The following is a 23,739-nucleotide window of genomic DNA, read 5'->3' on the forward strand; positions in this document are numbered from 1 at the left end:
TCTTTGCCACTAGTCATCCTGGGAACCACTCTACTAAGAGTGGACTGGATATCTGTTTCATTCCTGGGGTCCAGTTCTTCCTGATCTCCTCCTGGGATTCTGATTTGATTCCTAAGACTGTGTAGTCACTCAGGCAGTAGTGCTATGGAACCCGCGACTGGCAACTTTCCCAATGTCTTTCCAACCCTGCTTTCGTGCAGCTGCCTGCTGTAAGCTAAAAGTGCTGCCACTAGGAAGAACAACTCTTAACGTGAATCAGAGCCATCCTGGCTTCCACAGAGAGCACTGCCATTTTCCTCTTCCATGCCCACATTGCGGGGTACTCTGCTCTTGACAGCTGCCAGAATTCTGCCAAAGTATGCCATACCCTGCACTCCTACCATGATGCCGACTGCCCAGGCCTGTCCTGGAGTCCCCCCTGTGCCTTCCTTTACAGGAGGATATATTTCCTGTATCCCTAGGGAGTGGGTCTCCGCCTTTCTCCTTCTCCCCTCTGCACCGACGTGGTCCCTTGCTACAAGCAAAAACCTACATGAACTACTGTAACTCCCCCCCCCCAGCACACACACACACACACACACACACACACACACACACACACACAAGTGCTCTGGGTAAACCTGAATTCTTCAAGCATGCCTACACGTCCACGTATTGTAATTGGTAGTGATCTTCACCCAATGCATTAATGTGGGTAACTGTGGGGACACACAGAAATGTGTGGGACAGGGGATAAAGCAGGAAAAATAAAATGAGATAGGGACCTTCTATAGACCAGTGATGATAATAGGCCAAGAAGCAAGGAGTATGAATAAACCAGTCGCATCTTCTGAATGCTACCCAGGAGGAGGTGCTCTACTGCCCTGTATCCTCAGGATAAAAAACTGTCCCCAGCTTCTACGTCTGCGACCTTTTTCAGAAGATAACCTTTGGGCTACTGGAATGGCTTCAACTAGATGTGCTGATTGGTGGAAGTAATTGGGAGTTTGGGGTCCCTTGAGCAGCCTGTGATCAGTGGCTGATCACCAAGGTGTGGGAGAGCCCCCCACACACACATGCCTCGAGGCAGGATCAATACTGTAGTATAACATAGGCTCCATGGCTTCCCTTGGGATCAGGCCAAAGCTGAAACATCACCTGAAATCCAACCTGACTTGGGTTCCTCCTACCTTATATTCCCTACTCTCTAACTATCTTCTCCTGGGAGGACTGCCTTAGCAAATCACTTGCATCCAAATCTCTTTCTCGGGGTCTGCCCCTGGGGCCCCCACCTAAGACAATTCTCAGCATGAAAACAAAAAAATGAAAAATAGATTACGATCACAAGCATGCAGAGAATAACAGGTATTTTCCTACAACCCAAGCAAATTTCTGTTTGGAGACGTCACTCAGATTGAGTGAATTTCTGAGTCATTTACTGGCTTGTTCCCAGTGGTGTACTGGTAAACCAGGATGTCCAGGGAAGAGAAATAGGAAAAGTCCTGATTTCTAGCATTTGCTATTTCTCATGATATAAATACTCCCACCATAGCCAATCCCAAACTCCCAATATGATGTCACTGAATGGGACTGGAAAGAGGTGGCACAAAGTGTTCTCAAAAAGCCAGGAGAGCCAGCCTCACACCACTGTCCAATCAGCAACCCCCACTATTGGGGTTTTGTCCATGTTACTGTGAACAAATGTGATGCTGTGACTTCGGGTGTGGAGACTACCTACTCTCGGGTCCCCTCAAGAGACTTTTCTCATGCATGGCTGCCTCTTCCCTCAGATCTGCTGACTCTAACTTTCCTGACATACAAGGCTGACTGTGGCCCTGTTTCCAAAGTGCAGCATCACCTCATAATTATCTCCTTCTGGGTTTTGCTGAAGTCCCTGAGGTACAGCCAGGAAGTGGGGCACTTCTCCTTACTCTTCTGTCTCTCTGTCCCCACATGTGGATAATCTACTCTGGGGTTGGGAAGTGAGATGGGGTGGGGGCAAGGGCCCCCCACTTTCTTTCCAAATGCTTCTCAATGCTTTGCCCCATCTCTTCTTTCTTTTTTTGATACTGTGTTTCAAATAACTTTATCCCACTCATTCACTGAGCCAGACACAGGGGATACAGGAAATTTGAAAAATTGGCTTCCTCCTCCCATGGAGCCTACATTTAGCTCCTGCTCCTTATGCCTAGCCGTTCACTCATGTTAGCTTCTTGCTGCCTGGGAATGCTGTCAAGGCAGAGGAAAGGGCAGTTGCAAAGGCCCTGGGGCAGGAATGAGCTTGGTGTTTAAGGAAGAGAGAGAAAGCCAGAGACAGTTGTGCATGTTAACGGGGAATTAGTAGAAGAAGACTCAGAGAAGTAGGCAGAAACCAGATCATGCAGAGCACATAAGTCAGGGTAAGGAGGTGGGAATTTTATTCCCAATGCAAAAGGAAATCCCTGGAGAAACAGAATGACATAATTGGACTTACATTTTTTTAAAGATTAGTGCAGCCACTTTGTAGTAGAAGTCAGGAAATCACTTAGATTAGGCTCCTGAAGAAAACCAGCTAAAAGGCAGCAATCATTGGACCCAGGGTACAGTTAACAGAGACAGAAATATTCAAGTATTCGAGGTACCTATGAAGGGAGAAGCGGCAGGACGTGATCACAGATGTGGAGCATGAAGTAGAGGAACAGGCGAGGCCTCCTAAGTTCCTATCTTGAGCAGTGGATGGTCTGTGGTCCCCTTATCTGAGTTGGGGAAGACAGAAAAAGGAATCCATGAGGGGGCAGGAGAATGAGCTCCATTTTGCACATGTTAAAATAAGATGACCATTAGACATGCATGTGGCATTTTCAATTAGTTTGTAAGCATTGGAACCTGGAACTCCGGAAGAGTATGCACGAGCCAGCGGTGAAAAACCGGGGTCACTAACACGGGGGAAAGGTTCAAACCATGGGCTGAATTTTAACCATGACCTGGGAAGAGAGAAAGGGCTGAGTCTGAGCACTCGCACCACTTAGAAACTAAGGAATAAACAAGTGGGGATAGAAAAGGAGAGCAAGACGGAGCAGCTCGAGAAGAACAGTAGGAGAGAGTGGTCACCAAAGATGAGACCGCTTCCAAGAACTGTATCGAATGTAGCTGAGCCCCATGGTGACCAGGAAGTGCCAGAGGGCTGTGGCAACAAGCAGGTCCCTGCTGACTTGGACCAGCGCTGGTTTCAGTACACCACGTGGTACAGGTGCTCAAAAGCGTGGGGCCAAAGAATGAAGTGGACCTGAATTCCTACCGGGAATGATTGACTAGAAAGGAAGAAATACGTGGTGCAAGAGAGAAAAGCCGTAATTGCGGATAGCAGATGCTAGAGGAAGTGAGAAAGAATGACACCCTCCAGCAGATCTAGAGGGACAGCCTTCCACAGAAGCAAAGACCCCTCCCAAAAGGAAGACAGAAATCAGAGGTATCGGTGAAATGGTTTTCCATCTCTGGCCATGAAAAGACAAGCCTTCTGTGCTTTTTCTTCTAGTTTCTTGGTGAGATGAAGCAAGATCTCATCCTTACACAAAGAAGGACTCTTAAGGACTATCTTAACAGTAGAAAAGTACTTCTCCCCTCCCTACTTCCCTACCACCATGGGCATCTAATTCAAGACCTCATACAGAGCCCACAGAGCCGTCAGCCGTAAATGTTTACTGAAGACACTGCATCTGTGTTAATCCAAAGAATATACAGCTGTAGTAGGGCCTACGGTCACCATTTCATAAATCGGAATATCATTTACACCTAAATTATTGTACTATTTCCAGGGGAACCAAACTGTCCCTATAACTGTGATTTTGCTATCGAGACAAAAGCTATCCCCTGATTGAGTTTTCCACATCACAAGTTTCGGTGTCCAAAAAAAGAGCAGACTGAATCTGACCGATAATGCCTGATGAGAAAGTCTTTTTTGGAGAATGGAGCCACAGGAAGGCTTTCTTTAATATCAAAGCATTCTATGTGTGCAATGTTGTGATCCCAAGGTGCACAGAGAATTGGATACTTGTTCAGTTTTATCTATATTTCGAACCTGACCCAAGAGTGCTTAAACCTCCACTACCTCTTTAAACCCCGCTAGGCTGAAATCAAACTAAAAAAAGTAGGGGCGCCTGGGTGTCTCAGGCATTAAGCGTCTGCCTTCGGTGGGTGGGGGGGGTCATGATCCCCGGGTCCTGGGATGGAGCCCAAATCAGTCTCCCTGCTCAGCGCGGGAAACCTGCTTCCCCCTCTCCCACTTGTGTGTCTTGTGCTTGCCTCTCTCCCTGTGTGTGTGTCTCTGTCAGGTAAATAAATAAAATCTTTAAATAAATATATAAATAATGTAAAGAAAGAAAGAAAAAGAAAAAGATGGTAGGAGTGAAGAAAAAATTTTGGAAGCCAGAACAGACAGATAGATCAATTGTAGATGAGGTAGCAGCCTGAAGAAAGTTGTATCTTCTGGCAACAGCAGGCAAATGAGAAAAGCCCCTGATTTATGCCATTAGACTACCAAAGACACCGGAACATAACAGACATGAACATGAATCTAGAAATGAGGGTAATCTTAGTGCTAAAAAAGTTTTTAAGAGCAGTTAAGCCCTTACATTCCTTCCCACACTCTACATAGCTGAAGAACCACCCCTCATGAGTCCCCGCAGAGGCCCCTGCCTGGCTCTTTGCAGAGTATAAATCAGGATGTCTGAACTGGGAGTGGCTGAAGAAGGGATTGCGGAACTGAAAATAAGGAGATTAAGTGAACGTCGACTTGCTCCATGATGAGATTCCCCACTCAGCTGTCACCATGCAAGGGGCCAAGCTCAAGCTTAGACTCTCGGGGCAAAAACGTGGAGGAAACTTCTGGAGAATCTAATCATCCAGAAGAAAAGATCCAAAGATACTTGATTAGGAATCCCCCCTCCCCTGCCAGGAAACTTTTCCAGCCACAAGCCCCCCCCACCCCATCCAGGGAAGACCACACGCTTGAACAGTATTGTTCGTGTGCACAGAGCTCCCAGTACACTTTGAAGGTCAGACAATGTCTGGACGGTTTGAAGGAAAAATGTAGAGAATGAAAGACACTAAAATAAACATGTAAAAAGAAACTTGGAAGAATGATTCAAGAATAAGAAAATTTCAAAATATTCTCATTCATATGCTCTCAGAGGCAAAGAAAGACATGTCTCCAGTAAACAGAGGTGGAATGGTTTTATATTTTATATATGTATCTAAAGGACAACCAAAGGAAAAAGCTGTTGGAAATGAAGAGTTTGATAGTAGACTTTAAAAATCAATCAACATCAAGGGCACTTGGGTGGCTCAGTCATTTAAGTGTCCATCTTTGGCTCAGGTCATGATCTCAGGGGCCTGGAATGGAGCCCTGCATTGGGGCTTCGGTGCTCAGCCAGAAATCTGTTTCTCCCTCTCCCTCTGCCCCTCCCCCCAATTTGTGCACTCTTTCTCTCTCTCAAATAATCTTATTTAAAAAAATCAATAAAACATCATTAATTTGACTCAATATCATTAGTTATTAGGGAAATGCAAGTCAAGACCACAATGAGATACCACTTACACACACACTAGGAGGGTATAACCAAATGACAAACAAAATATCAAGTGTGGGTGAGAATATGGAAGCATCGGGACTTTTTTATATTACTGGTAAGCATGCAAAAATGGTACAGCCCCTGCAGTTCCTCAAAAGTTAAACAGAGTCACCATATGACCCAGCAATTCCCAAGACAAATGAAAACATGCATCTGGGGAGCCTGGGTGGCTCAGTGGGTTAAGCCGCTGCCTTCGGCTCAGGTCATGATCTCAGGGTCCTGGGATCGAGTCCCGCATCGGGCTCTCTGCTCAGCGGGGAGCCTGCTTCCTCCTCTCTCTCTGCCTGCCTCTCTGCCTGCTTGTAATCTCTCTCTGTCAAATAAATAAATAAATCTTTAAAAAAAAAAAAAAACATGCATCTGCACAAAATGTGTACAGAAATAGTCATAGCAGTGTTACTCACAATAACCAAAAAGTGAAAATAATCCAAGCACCCATATCAGGTGGACGGATAAGTAAAATATGGAATACAACAGAAAGAATGAAGTAATGATACATGGATGAACTTTGAAAACATTATGAAGTAAAAGATACTGATGTAAGGGCCACATATTATATGATTCTAGTCATATGAAATGTCCAGAATAGGCAAATCCATAAAGACAAAAAGATTAGTCGTTGTTGCCAGAAGCTGGGAGGAGAAAGGAAGAGCAAGAAACTTCTAATGGATACAGAGTTTCTTCTGGGGTCAGTGAAAATGTTTGGGAATTGGAAAGAAGCAACAGTTTTACAATCTTGTGAATATACTAGGGAAAAAAAAAACACTGAATTGTATGATTTTAAAAGGTAAATTTTATGACTATGAGTTATATCTCAATATATGTATTGTGGGGTTTTTTTTAAAGCAAGGAATGCTTGGGATACAAAGTCAAGAAAAACCACACAAGAAGTAAAACAAGAAGGAAAATAAGAAAAGAAAAATAAAATCATGAAGTCTAACATCTGAATGATCAGGTGTCTTAGAAAGAACAGAGAAAAGAAAGGAATAAAAAAAATCAAGTAATAAATTTTCTCAAGATTGAAACATTAAGTATCTGCATTGAAGGAATCCAATAGGTAATACCTTAAAATGAAAGAAAGGAACAACTTAACACATAGATGCAATTAGACCCACAGCATCAAGACTCACATTGTGAAATTTCAGAACCCTGAAAGCAAGAAGAGAGCCCATAAACTTCCAGAGGTGAAAAATAAAACCAGGTTCCATATGAAGGATTAAGAATCAGAACAGCAATAAAATTTTTGAAAGCAACACTGGAAACTAAAAATCAACTTCATGCCTAAAACACTGTAAGAGAAAAATATTTTAAATACAGAATTCTATATCCAGCCAAACTAGCAAGTAAACATGGTGAGGGAGGCATTTTTAGATATGCAAGTTCTCTGCAAGTTTACTTACAATGCACCTTTCTAAAAAAAAAAAAAAATGTTTTCTACAAAACAGAGTAAAACAAGAAAGAGAAATTCATAGCAGCCAGAAAGTAGAGAATCCTATATACAAAAGATCAATCATGCTCCTTGATATTTTTACCCAAAGGATCTGAAAACTTACATCCACACAAATACCTACACACAGATGCACAGATGTTTACAGCAGCTTTATTTATAATGGCCAAAATTTGGAAGTAAGTAGGTGAATGATAAATGAACTGTGGGACATCCAGACAATGGAATATTAGTATTATTCAGTGCAGTGCTAAAAAAAAAAAAAAAAAAAAATTAGCTATCAAGTCATGAAAAGACATGGAGGAAACTTAAATGTGTATTGTTAAGTGAAAAAGCCAATCTGAAAAGACTACACACTGTATGACTTCATCCATATGACATTTTGATAAATGCAAAACTACTGTCAATAAAAGAATAGTGGTTGCCAGCAATGGGAAAGAAGAAATGAATAGGCAAAGCACGGAGAATGTTAAGGACAGTGAAACTATTTTGTATGATATTTGATGGTGGGGACATGTGTTATGTATCTGCCAAAGTCCACAGAAAACACCCCACCAGAGTGAGCCAAATGGGTCAAATTAAGTGCGTCATGTGTAACAAATGCATCGATCTAGTTAAGATATCAGTAATGGGGGAGGCTATGCACCTGTACTTACTGCTCAATTTTGCTTTGAACCGGAAACTGTTCTAACCAAAAGCCTTTAAAAGAAAAGTTAAGGGGCATCTGGGTGGCTCAATGGGTTAAGCCTCTGCCTTCTGCTCAGGTCATGATCTCAGAGTCCTGAGATCGGCCCTCTATGGGGCTTTCTGCTCAGCAGGGAACCTGCTTCCCCCCCCTCTCTCTCTGCCTGCCTCTCTTCCTGCTTGTGATCTCTGTCTGTCAGATAGATAGATAGATAGATAGATATACATACACAAAAGTTAAAAGTTAATTCATGTCAACCAGTAATACTGCTTCTAACATTTCCTATGGAAAAAAATCAGAATGATTAGGAAAAGTAATGTATGCCTAAATGATGAAATGTTACATAACGATTGAATTTTTGTTTTCAAAGGGACTGTAATAAAATGGAGGGAGGCGAAGACCAAAAGAAAAGAGGTGAAAACAATACCTAGGATGAGGAGTTTCCTAGCGAAGGGAGAGAGCCCAGCAATACCCATGTCCCAGGCTGAAAGAGAGAGCAGATAGAAGCAGACAATGCAATTGATAATACTAATGTTTGAATGTGTTGAGAGGTGATTCCTACCATGGTAGGAATAGGAGGGTGGAAAATAGATTTGAATTAGTGATGAGAATGTAGAAAACCAAAGTAGACAGAGGATTACTCACTCTAGAGGAAATATAACCCCCTACAGAAATGGAAAAGTGATTCTGATCAGTTATGTAGCTCAGCTGTAAAGAGAGTTTACCAGGGTGCCTGGGTGCCTGGGTGGCTCAGTTGATTAGGCCTCTGCCATCAGCTCAGGTCAATCAGCTCAGGTCATGATCTGGAAGTCCTAGGATCGAACCCGCATCGGGCTCCCTACTCAGGAGCCTGCTTCTCCCTCTCCCTCTGCCCTTCCCCTTGTCCTCTCTCTCACACACACACACACACACTCTCTCTCTCTCTCAAATAAACAAATGAAATCTTTAAAAAAATAGATTTTAAAAAACAACAGGAATTTACCTGATCATAATGATTGTAAATGTTAAATACTGGACTAAACTTAAAGAAAACTGTATAAGCAGTGCCTGGGTGGCTCAATCACTTAAGTGTCTGCCTTTGGCTCAGGTCATGATCTTGGAGTCCCCAGATCAAAACCTGCATCAGGCTCCCTTGTCTCATGCTCTCTCTCTCTCACTCTGTCTCTATCTCTCAAATAAAATCTTTTTTTAAAAAATGAATAAAACACTATGGGATTTTGGGGAGGGCATGAAGAGTGATGAAAATATCTTTGCACCCCCGGTGTTGCAGCGTTATTTACAATAGCCAAGACATGGAAGCAGCCTAAGTGTTCATGGATGGATGAATGGATCGAGAAAATATATATACAATGGAATATAATTCCACTGTAAAATAAAAGGAAATCCTACCATTTGCAACAATATAGGTGGACATTAAGGGCGTTATGCCAAATAAAATAAGTCAAACAGAGAAAGATACCGCATGACCACACTTATATGCGAAATCTAAAAAAAAGAAAGAAAGAAAGAAAGAAAGAAATGCAACTCATAGATACAGGGAACAGATTGGTGCTTGCCAAAGGTGGGAGTTGGAAGGTTGGAAAAATGGGTGGAAGTTTGAGAAGTACAAAAGTCCTCAAAAAGTAATGTACAGTACAGTGACTATAGTTAATAGTACTGCCTTGCATACTTGAAAGTTGCTAACAGAGTAAATCTTGAAAGTTCTCATTACAAGGAAAAAATTTGTAACAGTGTATATTGACAGATATTAACCAGGCCTGCTGGGGTGATGATTTTGCAACATACATACTAATTTCAAATCATTATGTTTCACACATAATGAATGTCTCATGTCAGTTACACATCAATTCCTTAAAAGAAAGAAGAAGAAGAAGAAGGCAATGTGAGGGGAGGAGGCAGCAAGCAGGGAATGTTAACATTTATGTTAATGTTTCCCTAATGAAACTGAACAGTCAAGCAGTAGCAGTGGAAACATGTAAATTATAAGCGTAAGATAAATATTAAAAAAAAACAAAAAACTAAGAAAGTTGAAATTGGCTGCCTCCTCAAAGCTAGAAATGGGTGGGGAAAATTGGCAAAGGAAAGCCAGTTTTCATAAATGAGAGAACAATTTGCCTTTAAAGTATGTGTATCCGACTTTGATAAAAATAAAACTAAACAAAAAGAAGTTTCTGAGAGACGATGTATCACACACAGATGGCAACTGTAGCTGGTAAGCAACAAATGCTTCCTCAGAGCTCACTACGCGCCAGGCGTTGCTGGAGATGCAGGAAGCAATCAGACACTTCCACACACACGCTCTTCCAAAACACACATACATATGCATATTGTCCAGTATGTTCACACCGTGAGTAACGAGCCGGTTGTTCATTTGGTCCTGGTGTTCTACTGCCTGACAATAGAAACATGGTCTAAGATGCAAAATGTCTAGCTCTGTTTAAGAAAGCTAAGAGATGTGAAGCTTGTGTGGCATTTCAGGTCTCATTAGCTTGCAAAAATGTCTCCTGTCTGTTTCATTGGTGAATGATTATTTTCATCATACCCAGGATATCCGTTGCTTACTGTTTATGTGGGTACATACAAAGCCTGGTGATCATCTAATAGCTCCTTTTCGAGTGCTGTGTTGGAAGTAGAGTCTTCATGCACAATTCAACCTGATATCCATGGGTCAGGCCAATGAAATTGCAGGAAAACATCTAATTTTAGATTGCATCATTATAACGTCTTATCCATCGTTAAAGGAAAGTATGGTAGTTATGTTTCTCCCTTTATTTCCTGATTTCCTTCTTTTTGGAGCTCTAGGGTTTGGTTGTTTTCAGTTTGCTAAGTGTTGCCTTTTCAAACAGAGTCTAAATATAAGGAATATCAAGAATATTCTAAGTCCATTTCCATGATGTTAGTGATTTCGCTTCTTTTTTTTTTAAGATTTTTATTTATTTATTTGACAGAGAGCTAGAGAAAGAGCACAAGCAGACAGAACAGCAGGCATAGGGAGAGGGAGAAGTAGGCTCTCTGCCGAGCAGGGAGCCCAACATAGAACTTGATCCCAGGACTTTAGAATCATGACCTGAGCCAAAGGCAGACGCTTAACCAACTGAGCCACACAGGCACCCCGTGATTTCACTTCTTTATGCCTCACTTTATCCATTCATTCCCCAACCGTGGAAGATTGTTGAACTATTTGGGGTGCTAGTTTAGAACAAATGTTGGGGATCTTCCTCATGACATTGGTTTGACCTGTGATCCACAGGCTAGTCTCTGCTTAGGGACCAGCAACCAGAACCCCATGCCATTCCAGTTCCCCACCGGAAACCCGTTCCAACAGCCTAGGAAGATCCCACCCCAGGCCTCCCAGCATGCCTTGTGAGGAGCTCCCCAAATAGCACAGCTGGGCAAATATCCCCTAAATCAGTGTTTTCCAATAGTTTTGTTCACCCAGTCAGTGAATTTCAGCTCAAAACCTTAACATGTGCATGTTACCAGTCATTCTACTATATCATAATTGTTATGAAACCTACAAGACAGATGCAAAAAGAATCTAGATATAAAATACAAGTTTACCAAGATGTCTTTTTATTTTCTATTGGAATTCCAGCAAAACCACTGTGCACAGCCCATGGGTGTATTAACCCACTATAGACATACCTTGTTTTATTGTCCTTACTGAAGGTTTGTAGCAACCCTGTGTCAAGCAAGTCTACCAGCACGGTTTCTCCAACAGCATCTGCTGACTTCGTGTCTCTGTGTCGTGCTTTGGTAATTCAAGATTTCAAACTTTTCCATTATTATTATATTTGTTATGATGATCTGTGATCAGTAATTATCACTTGCTAAAAGCTCAGGTGATAGTTAACATTTTTTAGCAAAAAAAAAATTTTAATTAAGGTATATACATTATCCTTTTAGACAGAATGCTAATAATTTAGACGTAGTGTGCACTTGATAGACTGACTACAATATAGTGTAAATGTCAATTTTATATGCACTGGTGAAGCAAAGCATTTCTTTAACTCAAATTTTTGCTGTATTTGCTTTGTTGTGGTGGTCTGGAAGCGACCTACAGCATCTCCAAGGTGCCTGTACTCTGAATCTCTCAGCTGCCTGGAATCTGGTTAGGAGAAGCAAATACATCCCTCCTGGGTCTTAGTGTCCTTTTCTGCACTTGTGGAGATACAGAAAAACAAAATGCCAGACCAGGTTTGGATTGAACTAGATCTCATCTATCTGAGATTTTGAAATCAAAATTTCAAACAAAATTTGTACAAAATTTCTTGCACAAATTGCAAGAAAGATGTCAATAGAATGATGAAGGTGTTCATTGGGGGCGGGGGAGGAATGGAAAAGAGAACAAAGAAAAAAACTTACCCATAATTCAACAGAGACAACATTACTTCCACTTTAGAAAGCAGGTTTTCAGTGACTTTCCATGCATTAAGATGCTTCTTTTCCACAATGGGCTGTTGTAGAAGTTCCTTATTTTTTTCATTTTTGATGAATATTTTGTATGTCCTTAAATTTGTCAACATTTTTCATTATCATAATGTCATATATTTTTTATTAGTTCATGATTTTTAAACATTTTATTAGCAAAATTTCAAACCTACACAAAGTAAACAGAAGGGTATAATGAACCCAAATATATCAATCACCCAGCTTCAACAATTACAAACATTCTGCTATTCTTAGATCATCTGGAACTCGACCCACTTCCCACACTCCACCAGATTTTAGGGTTTTTTTAAGTAACATATAATATAACATATAATGAATAATGATATAACATATAATATACTCCCAGATCTTAGTTGTACAATTTTGAAAAATGGACATAACCCACACCCCATCCTATCAAATCTTCTTTATATCCCTGAAAATTCATTCAATGCTATCCACCAGAGAACCATTGTTATTTCTTTCAATTTGAATTTGTTATGTCCCAGAACTTCAAGCAAGCAGAATGTGTAATCTTTTGTGTCAGTTTTTTTCACTCAGCAAAATGCCAGTGAGATTAATCCATGTTGCAAAATTCATTAGTAGTTTGTTTCTTTCTATTTAGGAGAAATATTCTATTGTATGAATATACTACAATTTGTTTAGTCATTGTCCTGACAATGGGTATTTGTGTTGTTTCCAGTTTGGGGCTGTTGTCAAAAAGCCTGCTAGGTTTTCTTCTATAAGTCTTTCTGTGGTCACATCTTTAAACTGCTCTTGGATAAATACCTAGGAGTGGAATTACTGGCTTAAAGGACAAGTAAATGTATACTTTTATAAAATAAGAGTGCAAAACTGTTTTTTTTTCAAATATTTTATTTATTTGTTTGACAAACAGAGCTCAAAAGTAGGCAGAGAGGCAGGCAGAGAGAGAGAAAAGGAAGCAGGCTCCCCGCTGAGCAGAGAGCCCGATGTGGGGTTCGATCCCAGGACCCCAGGACCATGACCTGAGCCAAAGGCAGAGGCTTTTAACCCACTGAGCCACTCAGGCAGCCCAAAACTGTTTTTTTTCTAAAGTGATGGGACCATTATATTTTCCCACTAGAGAAACTTTAGTGTTCTGGTTTCTCCACATCTTCACCAACACTTGGTGTTGAGTGTCTTTTCAATTTTAGCCATTTTAGTGGATACAATATAAATTTGATTTTGCTGAGGACTAAAGATGTTGATCTTTTTTTCATTTGCTTGTTGGCCAATCATATCTTCCTTCATAGAGCATTCAAGTATTTCACATTTTTGAGGTATCTTATTTTTGCTGGTTTGTCAAAGCTCATGTATTGCAAATACTTTCAGTCTACCCATGTTAACGGTACCCATGGTTAAGCAGTTTTTAATTTTATAAAGTCCAGTTTTTCTTCTATGGTTAATTTCTTTGTATCCTACACAAGAAATTTTTCTATCCCCATGTCACAAAGTTATCCACTTACGTCTTCTTCTGAAAGCTTTATAATTTTAGATTTCATAGTTAAGACTCTGTTCAATGCCCATTTCTTTTGTGTGTATGATGTGAGGTGGGGGATAGGGCCCATTGATGTGAACATCCAGTTGTTCCACTGCAATTTGTTGAAAAACCTTCCTCTTGTTAAATAACTTTGGCACCTTTGTTGAAACCCAATAGACCGTGTTAGTGTGGGTCTATTTCTGCTCTGAGCATTCTATTTCACTGACAAAATTTGCCTATACTTGTGTCCCACAGTATTTTTTTTTAATTTTTATTAAATTTTTTAATTTTTTTATAAACATATAATGTATTTTTATCCCCAGGGGTACAGGTCTGTGAATCGCCAGGTTTACACACTTCACAGCACTCACCATAGCACATACCCTCCCCAGTGTCCATAACCCCACCCCCATCTCCCAGCCCCCCTTCCCCAGCAACCCTCAGTTTGTTTTGTGAGATTAAGAGTCACTTATGGTTTTATCTCCCTCCCAATCCCATCTTGTTTCATTTATTCTTCTCCTATCCCCCAAACCCCCCACGTTGCATCTCCACTTCCTCATATTGGAGAGATCATATGATAGTTGTCTTTCTCCGATTGACATATTTCACTAAAGCATAATACCCTCTAGTTCCATCCACATCATCACAAATGGCAAGATTTCATTTCTTTTGATGGCTGCATAGTATTCCATTGTGTATATATACCACATCTTCTTTATCCATTCATCTGTTGATGGACATTAGGTTCTTTCCATAGTTTGGCTATTGTGGACATTGCTGCTATAAACATTCTGTCCCATACTATCTTGATTACTGTCCTTTTGCAGTGAGTTTTGAAGAAAGGTGGTATAAGTCCTCCAGCTTTGGTTCTCTTTACCAAGATTCCTATAGATATTCTAGGCCATTTGCATCTCCATATCAAATTTTTATAATCAGCTTCTTAACACCTATGAAAATGGCTTCTGGGTTATAATTGATACTGCGTTGAACCTTTAGATTAATTTGGGGGAAAGAACAATACTGAGTCATGTTTATACCTCTCCATGTATATAGGTATTTAATTTCTCTCAACAATGTTTTGTAGCTCTCAATGTAGAGGTTTTTCACATATTTTATCAAATTTATTCCCATTCTGTAGTTGGGGCTCAACTGTAGGTGGAATTCTTAAAATTCCATGTTCCAGTTGCAGTGGCAGTGGTGGTGTTTTTGTTAGGATATAGTAAAGTAATTTATTTTTGTATACTGACCTGGTATCCTGGTATCCTGAGACCTGGCTAAACCCACATGTTATTTCTAGAATGCTTTTAAGATTATTCCTTTGTGTGTGTGTGTGCAGGTGGGTATGGGTGTGGGTGTGTGTATTTTTTTTTTTAAGATTTGATTTGTCAGAGAGAGTACACACGAACAAGGGTAGAGGCAGGTAGAGGGAGAAGCAGGATTCCTGGTGCAAAGACTCCCCGCCCCATGCAGGAATTGATCCCAGGACCCTGGGACCATGACCTGAGCTGAAGGCAGATCTTTAACTGACTGAGCCACCCAGGGACCCCTAGTCTTGTGAATATTCCCAGTTATGTCATTTGGAAATCCAGAGAATGTGTTCTATCAACCTTGCATCATGGGGATAAATCCCACTTGTTTGTGACATATTATTTTCATACATGGCTGGCTAATATTTTTAAAGCTTTTTTGCATCTACATTAGTGAGCCATATTGGCCTAAAAAATCCTGGTCCTATATTGTACTGGCCAAGTCCTATATTGTATTGGTCAAGTCTTTGTATTGAGGTTGTGCCGGCTTCAAATAAGACACTGAGTTTTAAAATGCTTTCTTCCTCTTTATTCTGAGTTTAATATTGGTATTATTATTTTCCTTCAGTGTTTTATAGAATTCACCAATAAAGTAGTCAATACTTGGGAGTTTTCTTTGAGAGGACATATTCAGTAACAATTTCCATTTATTTGCTAGGTACACCACTATTCAGTTTTTTTGTTGTTGTTGTTTCTTCTTTTATTAGTTTCATTAAATTGTATTTTCAAAGAATTTGTCCATTCCACCCAAATCGTTGAATGTGTTGATATAAATTTGTCCATAACAATCTCATATGTCATTTTGATGAATAAAGTTACTGCGGTGCTCCCTCTTTTATCCCTGATATTGATAATTTCCCTTTTCTCTACTTCTTGCTAGGAATTTAGTAATTCTATTGAACTTTCCAAAGAACCATGGATCATTCAGAAGTCTATTCCTTAATTTCCAAATGTGTGGATATTTTCTGGATACCTTATTATCCTGCTGACTAAATTCCATCATGGCCAGAAAACATGCTCTCTAAGACTTAATGTTTTACAATTTGGTGGTATATTTTTTGGCCCCATTCTGGTCTATGTCAGTGAACATTTCACTAAAATTTGGGAGTAGCATTTTGCAATTATTGGCTATAGTGTTTGTATTTGTTATGTCTTCCTGATGCATTGACCCTTTCGTCATGATGAAGTAGTGTTTTTTGCTTTCAGCAAATCTCCTTATAATAAATTCTATGCTGCCTGATATTCATGTATCCATTCCAGGTTTCTCATGACTAATATTTCCATATGTAGTGAGTAAAGCAGCATGTCTCAAAAACTCATGCCCTCCCCCCTAAAAAAAACCCAGAATGTGACCTTATTTGGAAATAAAGTCTTTGCAGATTATAATTAAGGTAAGGATAGAGATGGGATCATATTAGCCCCAAATCTAATAAGACTGTGTTTATAAGAGACAGAAGAGGACATACAGAGACACAAGAAGAAGGCAAGTGATCACAAGGGCAGAGATTGCTGTGAAGCAGCCACAGTCAGTGGGCACTGGGAGCCACCAGAAGCTGGAGGAGGTCAGGGTGGATTTTTCCCCCCAGCTTGCAGAGAGAACATGGCCCTCCCAACACCTTCATTTTGACTGCTGACCTTCAGGACTGTGAAAGAATGAGAATCTGTTGTTTTAAACTTCTTAGCTTGTGGTAATCTGTTACTGCAATAGTAGGAATCCAATACACCATCATATACCTTTTTCCTTCTTTTTACTATCAACCTACCCATGTCAGTAGAAAGTAGGGGTTCTTAGGTGGCTCAGTGGGCCTTCAGATCGGGTCATGATCTCAGGGTCCTGGGATCAAGCCCCGCATCCAGCTCTCTGCTCAGTGGGGAGCCTGCTTCCCCCCTCTCTCTCTGCCTGCCTCTCTGCCTGCTTGTGATCTCTGTGTCAAATAAATGAATAAAATCTTAAAAAAAAAAAAAAAGTTGGGTCTTTTATCCACTCTGACATTCGCTGTCTTTTAATTAAAAGGTTTAGTCCACTTTCATTTAATTATTAAAATAGTCGGATTTAAGTTAGCCATTTTGCTATTTGTTTTCTATTTGGTTCAGTTGTTTGTTTCCCTCTGTTTCTTCTTTTTTCGGGGCTACTTGAATATGTTGTGGTATTTGTTTTCCTCCCCAATTTGCTCTTCAGGCATCCCACTTTTCACTCTTTTTTGGTGGCTACATCGTCCAAAATGGTAGCCACTAGCCACATGCCACCATGGACTTTATTTTTATAACTTATGAAAGTATCATTGACATACAGCATTACATTAGTTTCAGGTGTGCGACATAGTGATTTGACAATTCTATACATTGACTCAGAGTTCACCATGGTAGGTGCAGTCCCCACCTGTCACCAGTGTTATTACAATATTATTTACTATATTCCCCGTGCTGTACCTTTCATCCCCAGGACTTACTCATTTTATAACCAGAAGTTAGTACCTCTTAATCCCCCTCACCTAGTTTGCCCATCATCTCACCCACCTCCCCTCTGGCAACCACCAGTTTTCTGTAGCTAAGAGTTTGGGGGTTTTTAAGCAATTAAAATTTAATTCTCAGGTGACAATACCCACATTCCAAGTGTGCAGTAAGTACATGTAAGTAGTGGCTACTTGAGAGAACAATGAAGATATAGAACAGTTTCATCCCTGAAGGAAATTCAGTTGATAACTTACCGCAACCTACTTATGGTTAACACTACTTTCCATCAAACACTGGAACTTGGTGAGAGTATAGTCCCTTTGCCCTCCCCACCCTTTGTAACATTTTCATAGATTGCACCTGCATACACTATAAACCCATAATACACTGTTAATATTTTTCCCTAAATAAGCATATGTTTTTAAAAAAAATCTTTAAAAGAAACATATAGTCTTCAGATTCACCCACATATTTACCATTTCCACTGATCTTTATTTTTCCTCTGGATCTGAGTTTCCACCTGGCAACACCTGGTGTCCTCTATCGCTTTAGCCATAAGACTTCCATTTAGCATTGTTCATAGTGCAGGTCACCTGATGCCCATTGTCTCCTATTTTCTTTAATGTTACTTTTTTTATATAGAAGATTTTATTTATTTATATAACAGAGATCACAAGTAGGCAGAGGCAGGTGGGTGGGGGGGAGCAGGCTCCCTGCTGAGCAGAGAGCCCAATGTGGGGCTCAATCCCAGCACCCTGAGATCATGAACTGAGCTGAAGGCAGAGGCTCAAACTGCTGAGCCACCCAGGCATCCCTAATGTTACTTTTTTTTTCCCCCATTTTATTCTTGAAGTATAGCTTGGCAAGGTATAAAATTCTGGGTTGGTAATACTTTTCCATATTTCAGCACTTCAGCAATGCTGTTTTGCTGTCTTGAGGCATCTGCTATTCCTGAGGAAAAGCCAACATTTTTCATAGGCTGCTTCCTATACATCATTTCCCTGGAGTCCTTGGCTCCATCTACATTTCTCTCTTCATGTTTGAAGTTCAGCTCTTTTATCATACATGCTTGTGTACATTCTTCTTTATATTAATCCTGCCTCTGGTTCACTGGGTTTCTTGGATTTGTAAGTTAATGATGTCTCATCAAATATCAGAAGTTTGGGGCCACTACTTCTTCAAATGTTATTTCTATCCCAATTTCATCCTCACCTATTTCTAAGACTCTTAATTGCTCTTTGTTTAGACCACTTAATATTGGTGAACAGGCCTCAGAGAAGCTGTTTATTTTTCTTCAGTTGTTTTTTTCCTCTCTGTTCTTCACGTTGGATCATTTCTCTGGATCTAATTTTAATTTCATCAATTTGTCCTTTTTCTGTCTTCCCCCTGTTGGTAAGCACATGCAGTGATTTTTTTTTTTAATTTCAGTTATTGTACTTCTGGGTTTAAGAATTTCCATTTGTTTCTCTTCTATAATTTCAGTTTTTCCAGATTATCCATTGGTTCATTCTTTATGTGCATATCTTCCTTTAACTCTTTGAATATGTTTGTGGTCACTACTTTAAAGTCCCTCTCTGTTAATTGTTACATCTGGTTCATCTGGTCATCAATTATTGCCTTTTTTTTTTCTTAAGTACAAGTCACATTTTTCTGTCTGTTGTGTTTGTCTAATGCTTTTTATTGGACTCTGGGAATTATAAATGATATATTGTAGGGACTTTATTTTCTGTTATATCTCTCTAATGAATGATTTTTGCTTTGCTATGTTTTTTCTCTAAACTAGTTAACATAGCTGAACTCAAAATCTTGTCTGTCCTGGGCACCGGGATGGCTCAGCGGGTCGAGCCTCTGTCTTAGACTTGGGTCATGATCTCAGGGTCCTGGGATCAAGGCCCATATTGGGCTCTCTGCTCAGCAGGGAGCCTGCTTCCTCCTCTCTCTCTGCCTCTCTGCCAACTTGTGATCACTCTCTGTGTCAAATAAATAAAACCTTTTAAAAAATAAAAATTAAAAAAAAAATCTGTCTGTCCTGAAGAAAGAAGATGAAATCTTTGCTCTGTCCCTTTATATTTTTTAGGTGTTCTCGTCAGGCTCCCAGGGTCTCCTCCTGCATTGTTGATAGTAGTCAACCAAAGACATGAGTGGATTTTATGTGCAGATTTGTGGGGCTCACATTTATAAAGTTTCCTCCCTCCTAGAATTTCACTACTAATTTTCTGGGCTATTTCTCCACCTCCAAATTCTATTCTCTGAGATCTCAAGCCATTAAGTGGGCCCAGCTTCATTGGCATGTTATCTGCAAAGTCGCAGAGGACTTCATGGCTGATTTAATACTCCGTTATCATTGCCTTAAAATTCTTAAATTTTCAACAAGGGGTATGGGATTTTTATTTTGCACGGGACCCCCCAAATCATGTAGCCAGTCGTGCCAGTAATATTGTGGCTTTCTGCCACCCACTAATGGTGAACTGGGAAGTGTCCTCAAGCAAAAAAGCCTTCAAATCACAAAGCTTACCTATGATACTTATATTTCAAGGATAGACTTGCTCTGGTTACTCTCCAGTACATTAAAATAGGAGATATAAATACCATATCTTTTAATTTATCGGTCCAACTGAACTACTACTCTGCCAATCTATGGTAACTACGGTTTTGAACTTGAGGCAGTTTTGCCTAAGGGCATACTCGGCATACCCGGAGATATTTTGTTGTTGTTATTGTCACTACTGAGGAAGAGTACTACTGGAACCTACTGGGTTGAGGCCAAGGATGCTGCTAAACATCCTATAATACACAGGACAGCTCCCTACCTCAACAAATTTATCTAGCCCCAAAAGTCAATAATGCCAAGGTTGAGAAAACATGCGTTATAGGAAATGAGCCCTCTTTCATTTTTAATGGATACATTATTATTGTATTCTTGAGAAGGTATCATTGTTTAATCATTCCTCTATAACACATTATGCTACTCAAATATAGCTCCACCTGGGGAGAAAGAAGCCAAATTGGCCTTAACTCATTTCTACAATTTTACTCAAGTTTCCAATTAAACAGTGTGAAAATTTGCAAAAATGTGCAATAATAATATGCTACTTTCATCAACGGAACATGATTTCCATACAAAGACCTAAGACATAAACTTTTCAACGTATCTACTTCTGATCGTTCTTAGTTCAAAGGAAAATTAATTTTGACTGAAATAATCCTATTGGATTATATCTTATATGCTATAATTTTATGTTTACTTTAGAGTTCCCTCATGATTTCTGTTTTCAGATTTGTAATCATTCTTTGACATTAGAAATTGCTTACTTGTGTGACCTAATTATGCATGAATTAAAAATCAACCTTGGATTGAAGAGAAAACATTAAATTTAACTAAAGTGTTATATAAATATTAAATATTTTATTCTAATTTATCCTATGCAAAGAACACATAATCCAATTTTTTACAACTGGTATGTAATTAAAAGTGCTGAAAGAAATTGAAATGTGGCCAAAATGGGCCCCCAACAGTTCTTTCTTAGGATTCTTTTAACAGGATTTTAAGAAATTATTTTCAGTTTCAGTACCAACAGACAACGTTGTCTTCTATCTCTCTAAGTAAATCCTTAACTGAGTAAATTCCCTCTAGATACAAATTAATTTATGTACTTTTAAAATCTGTACTAGGGACACCTGGGTGTCTCACTCAGTTAAGCATCCAACTCTTGGTTTTGCTTAAGTCATGATCTCAGGGTTGTGATATCGAGCCCCAAGTGCTCTCTGTGCTCCACGTGGAGACTGCTTGAGCGATTCTCTCTTTCTCCCCCGCTCATCCTCCCTCTCTGTCCCTCCTTCCTCTCCAGAGAGGTCCTCTCTCTCTCTCTAAAATAAATTTTTAAAAGTCTATATTTGTTTCTGTTCTCACCTGGCTTCAATACATAAAATTTTATCCATTTCTTGTGATATTAGTTGATAAAGCTTAATAAGTTATAACAGGAATAGAATTGGTACATATTCTTCTCAATTCAAATATCTCTTCCTCTGAATGGCTTTCCCTGTATCACACATGAACTTCTTCCCCTACCATTGTTTTTACTGAAGTATAATTAACATACAGTGTCCTAGAAGTTTCAGGTGTACAATATAATGACTTCTTTATAGTACTCATTGTTCATCATGATAAGTGTGCTCTTTAATTTCCATCACTTATTTTGCCCATTTTCCCCCAGCCACCTCTTCTCTGACAACCACCTGTTTGTTCTCTGTATTTAAGAGTCTGGGTTTTGCTTGTCTCTTTTCTTTGTTGGTTTGTTTCTTAAATTCCACATATGAGTGAAATCATATGATATTTGTCTTTTCCCGATTTATTTCACTTGGCATAATAACCTCTAGGTCCATCCTTGTTGCAAATGGCAAGATCTCACTCTTTTTCTTGGCTGACTAATATTTCAGTGTGTATATATGTATATGATACTACATATAATATATGTGTAATATACATTACTAATATAATTTTATAGTTGTATTATTGAATTTTTGTGTATTTATATTTATATTACACTGTTGAATTTTCTGTACATAAAAGTAAAAAGTTCTCTTTCAAATATATATATGGAAACAGCTTCTTTATCCAGTCATTTATTGATGGACACTTGGTTTGCTTCCATATCTTGGCTATTATAAATAATACTGGTATAAACATAGGGATCTATGGGTTCCTTTGAATCAGTGTTTTCCTTTTCTTTGCCTCCTTTGCCAATTTTAAGTTGGGCTTTCCCTTATTACTTCTTAGAGAACCCTCTTCTTTCCCTTCACAGCATTTGCATAATTTGAAATATATCATAAATCTATTAATTTGTACATATATGATTAAACATATTTTTACCTCATTAGTGTATACACACCATAAGGATCCATGTCTTTTGCTTCACCTGATACCAACCAGAATGCCCAGCATATTGTTGGTGCTTGATAAATACTAAATAAGTGAAGGGATAAATGGAATATGGGCGGGTGAATAGCAAAAATCACACTGATATTTGATAGCTTTCTCTGTTTTCTCAGATTTTCTATAGTAGTCCTACTACTCTTCAAAAACCTAAAAGTGCAGCTAATTTTGGTGAATATGGGGGTAATGTTAGGTCCAAAACATTACATGGTATATACATTTGTTATTAATAGGGCCCTAAAATAAATGTGAATCTAGATCTCCAATTTCCTTCTTTAAAAATGTAATCAAAATGTAGCCTCTCCTCCAGCCATCCAAGATGCCAAAAAGAAAGAAGGCAAGGGGAAGAATGGGGCCCCGGCTCTTGCTATTGTGAAGAAACGGGGGACCAAGAAGGCGTTCAATCCCCTGTTTGAGAAAAGGCCCAAGAATTTTGGCATCGGACAGGACAAATGCCCCTGCTACATCCAGCTTTAGCGGCAAAGGTCTACTCTCTAAAAATGTCCAAAAGTGCCTCCTGTGATTTTAACCACTTCACCATGGCCTTGGACCGTCAAGAAGCGACTGCTTACATTCACCCACAAACACAGACCAGAGACAAAGCAAGAGAAGAAGCAGAGATTGTTGATCCGGGCTGAGAAGAAAGCTGCCGTCCAAGGGAATATCCCCACTCAGAGGTCACCTGTCCTTCAAGCGGGGGTTAATATGTCACCACCTGGGCAGAAAACAGGAAGGCTCAGCTGGTAGTGATTGTCCATGATGCGGACCCATTGAGCTGGCTGTCTTCCTGCCTACCCTGTGTGGTAAGATGGGGGCTCCCTACTGCATTGTCAAGGGGAAGGCCAGGCTGGGGTGTCCATTCCACAGGAAGACCTGCTCCACTGTGGCCTTCACACAGGAAGACAAAGGAGCTCCAGCTAAGCTGGTGGAAGCCATCAGGACCAATTACAATGACAGATATAATGAGATCTACTATCACCATCCTGGGTCCAAAGTCAGCAGCTCGCATTGCCCAGCTGGAAAAGGCAAAGGCTAAAGAACAGGCCACCAAACAGGCCACCAAAATGAGCAGACACTGTTGAATTTTCTGTATGTAAAAGTAATAAAAAGTTCTCTTTCAAAAAAAGTTAAATATTTAATCAAATGTAGCATTTACAACCAAGTGCCAGTGGGTACAGTGTACCCTTGTTAGCAGGCCTTGCATGAAACAGACCAATCTGCTGCTTTTAATGGGATTTACATTAGATATATTTATCATATTTCATGTCATTTGGTAGAAATTAAGGAACACGTGTTAGAGCAGAGTTCTTAAAAACTATGGAAATTTTCAGCAGTTCCTCTCTAAGACGATGGATACTATGTGGGAAATAGTAGAGACAGTCGAGATCTCTGG

At 39.7% G+C, this 23,739-nt stretch overlaps 1 pseudogene across 1 annotated transcript in view; it reads left to right on the forward strand.

The window, feature by feature from the left end:
• Nucleotides 1–23,428, forward strand: part of LOC309848058 (large ribosomal subunit protein eL8 pseudogene) — a 34,105-nt pseudogene extending 10,677 nt beyond the window's left edge. Inside the window, exon 3 of the transcript in view lies at nt 22,645–23,428. The product of the transcript in view is annotated as a large ribosomal subunit protein eL8 pseudogene (transcript). The remainder of the gene's footprint in view (nt 1–22,644) is intronic.
• The last annotated feature ends 311 nt before the right edge of the window (nt 23,429–23,739 follow it).

Source organism: Mustela nivalis, assembly GCF_964662115.1.
Source record: "Mustela nivalis genome assembly, chromosome: 14".
NCBI classification, from domain to species: domain Eukaryota; kingdom Metazoa; phylum Chordata; class Mammalia; order Carnivora; family Mustelidae; genus Mustela; species Mustela nivalis.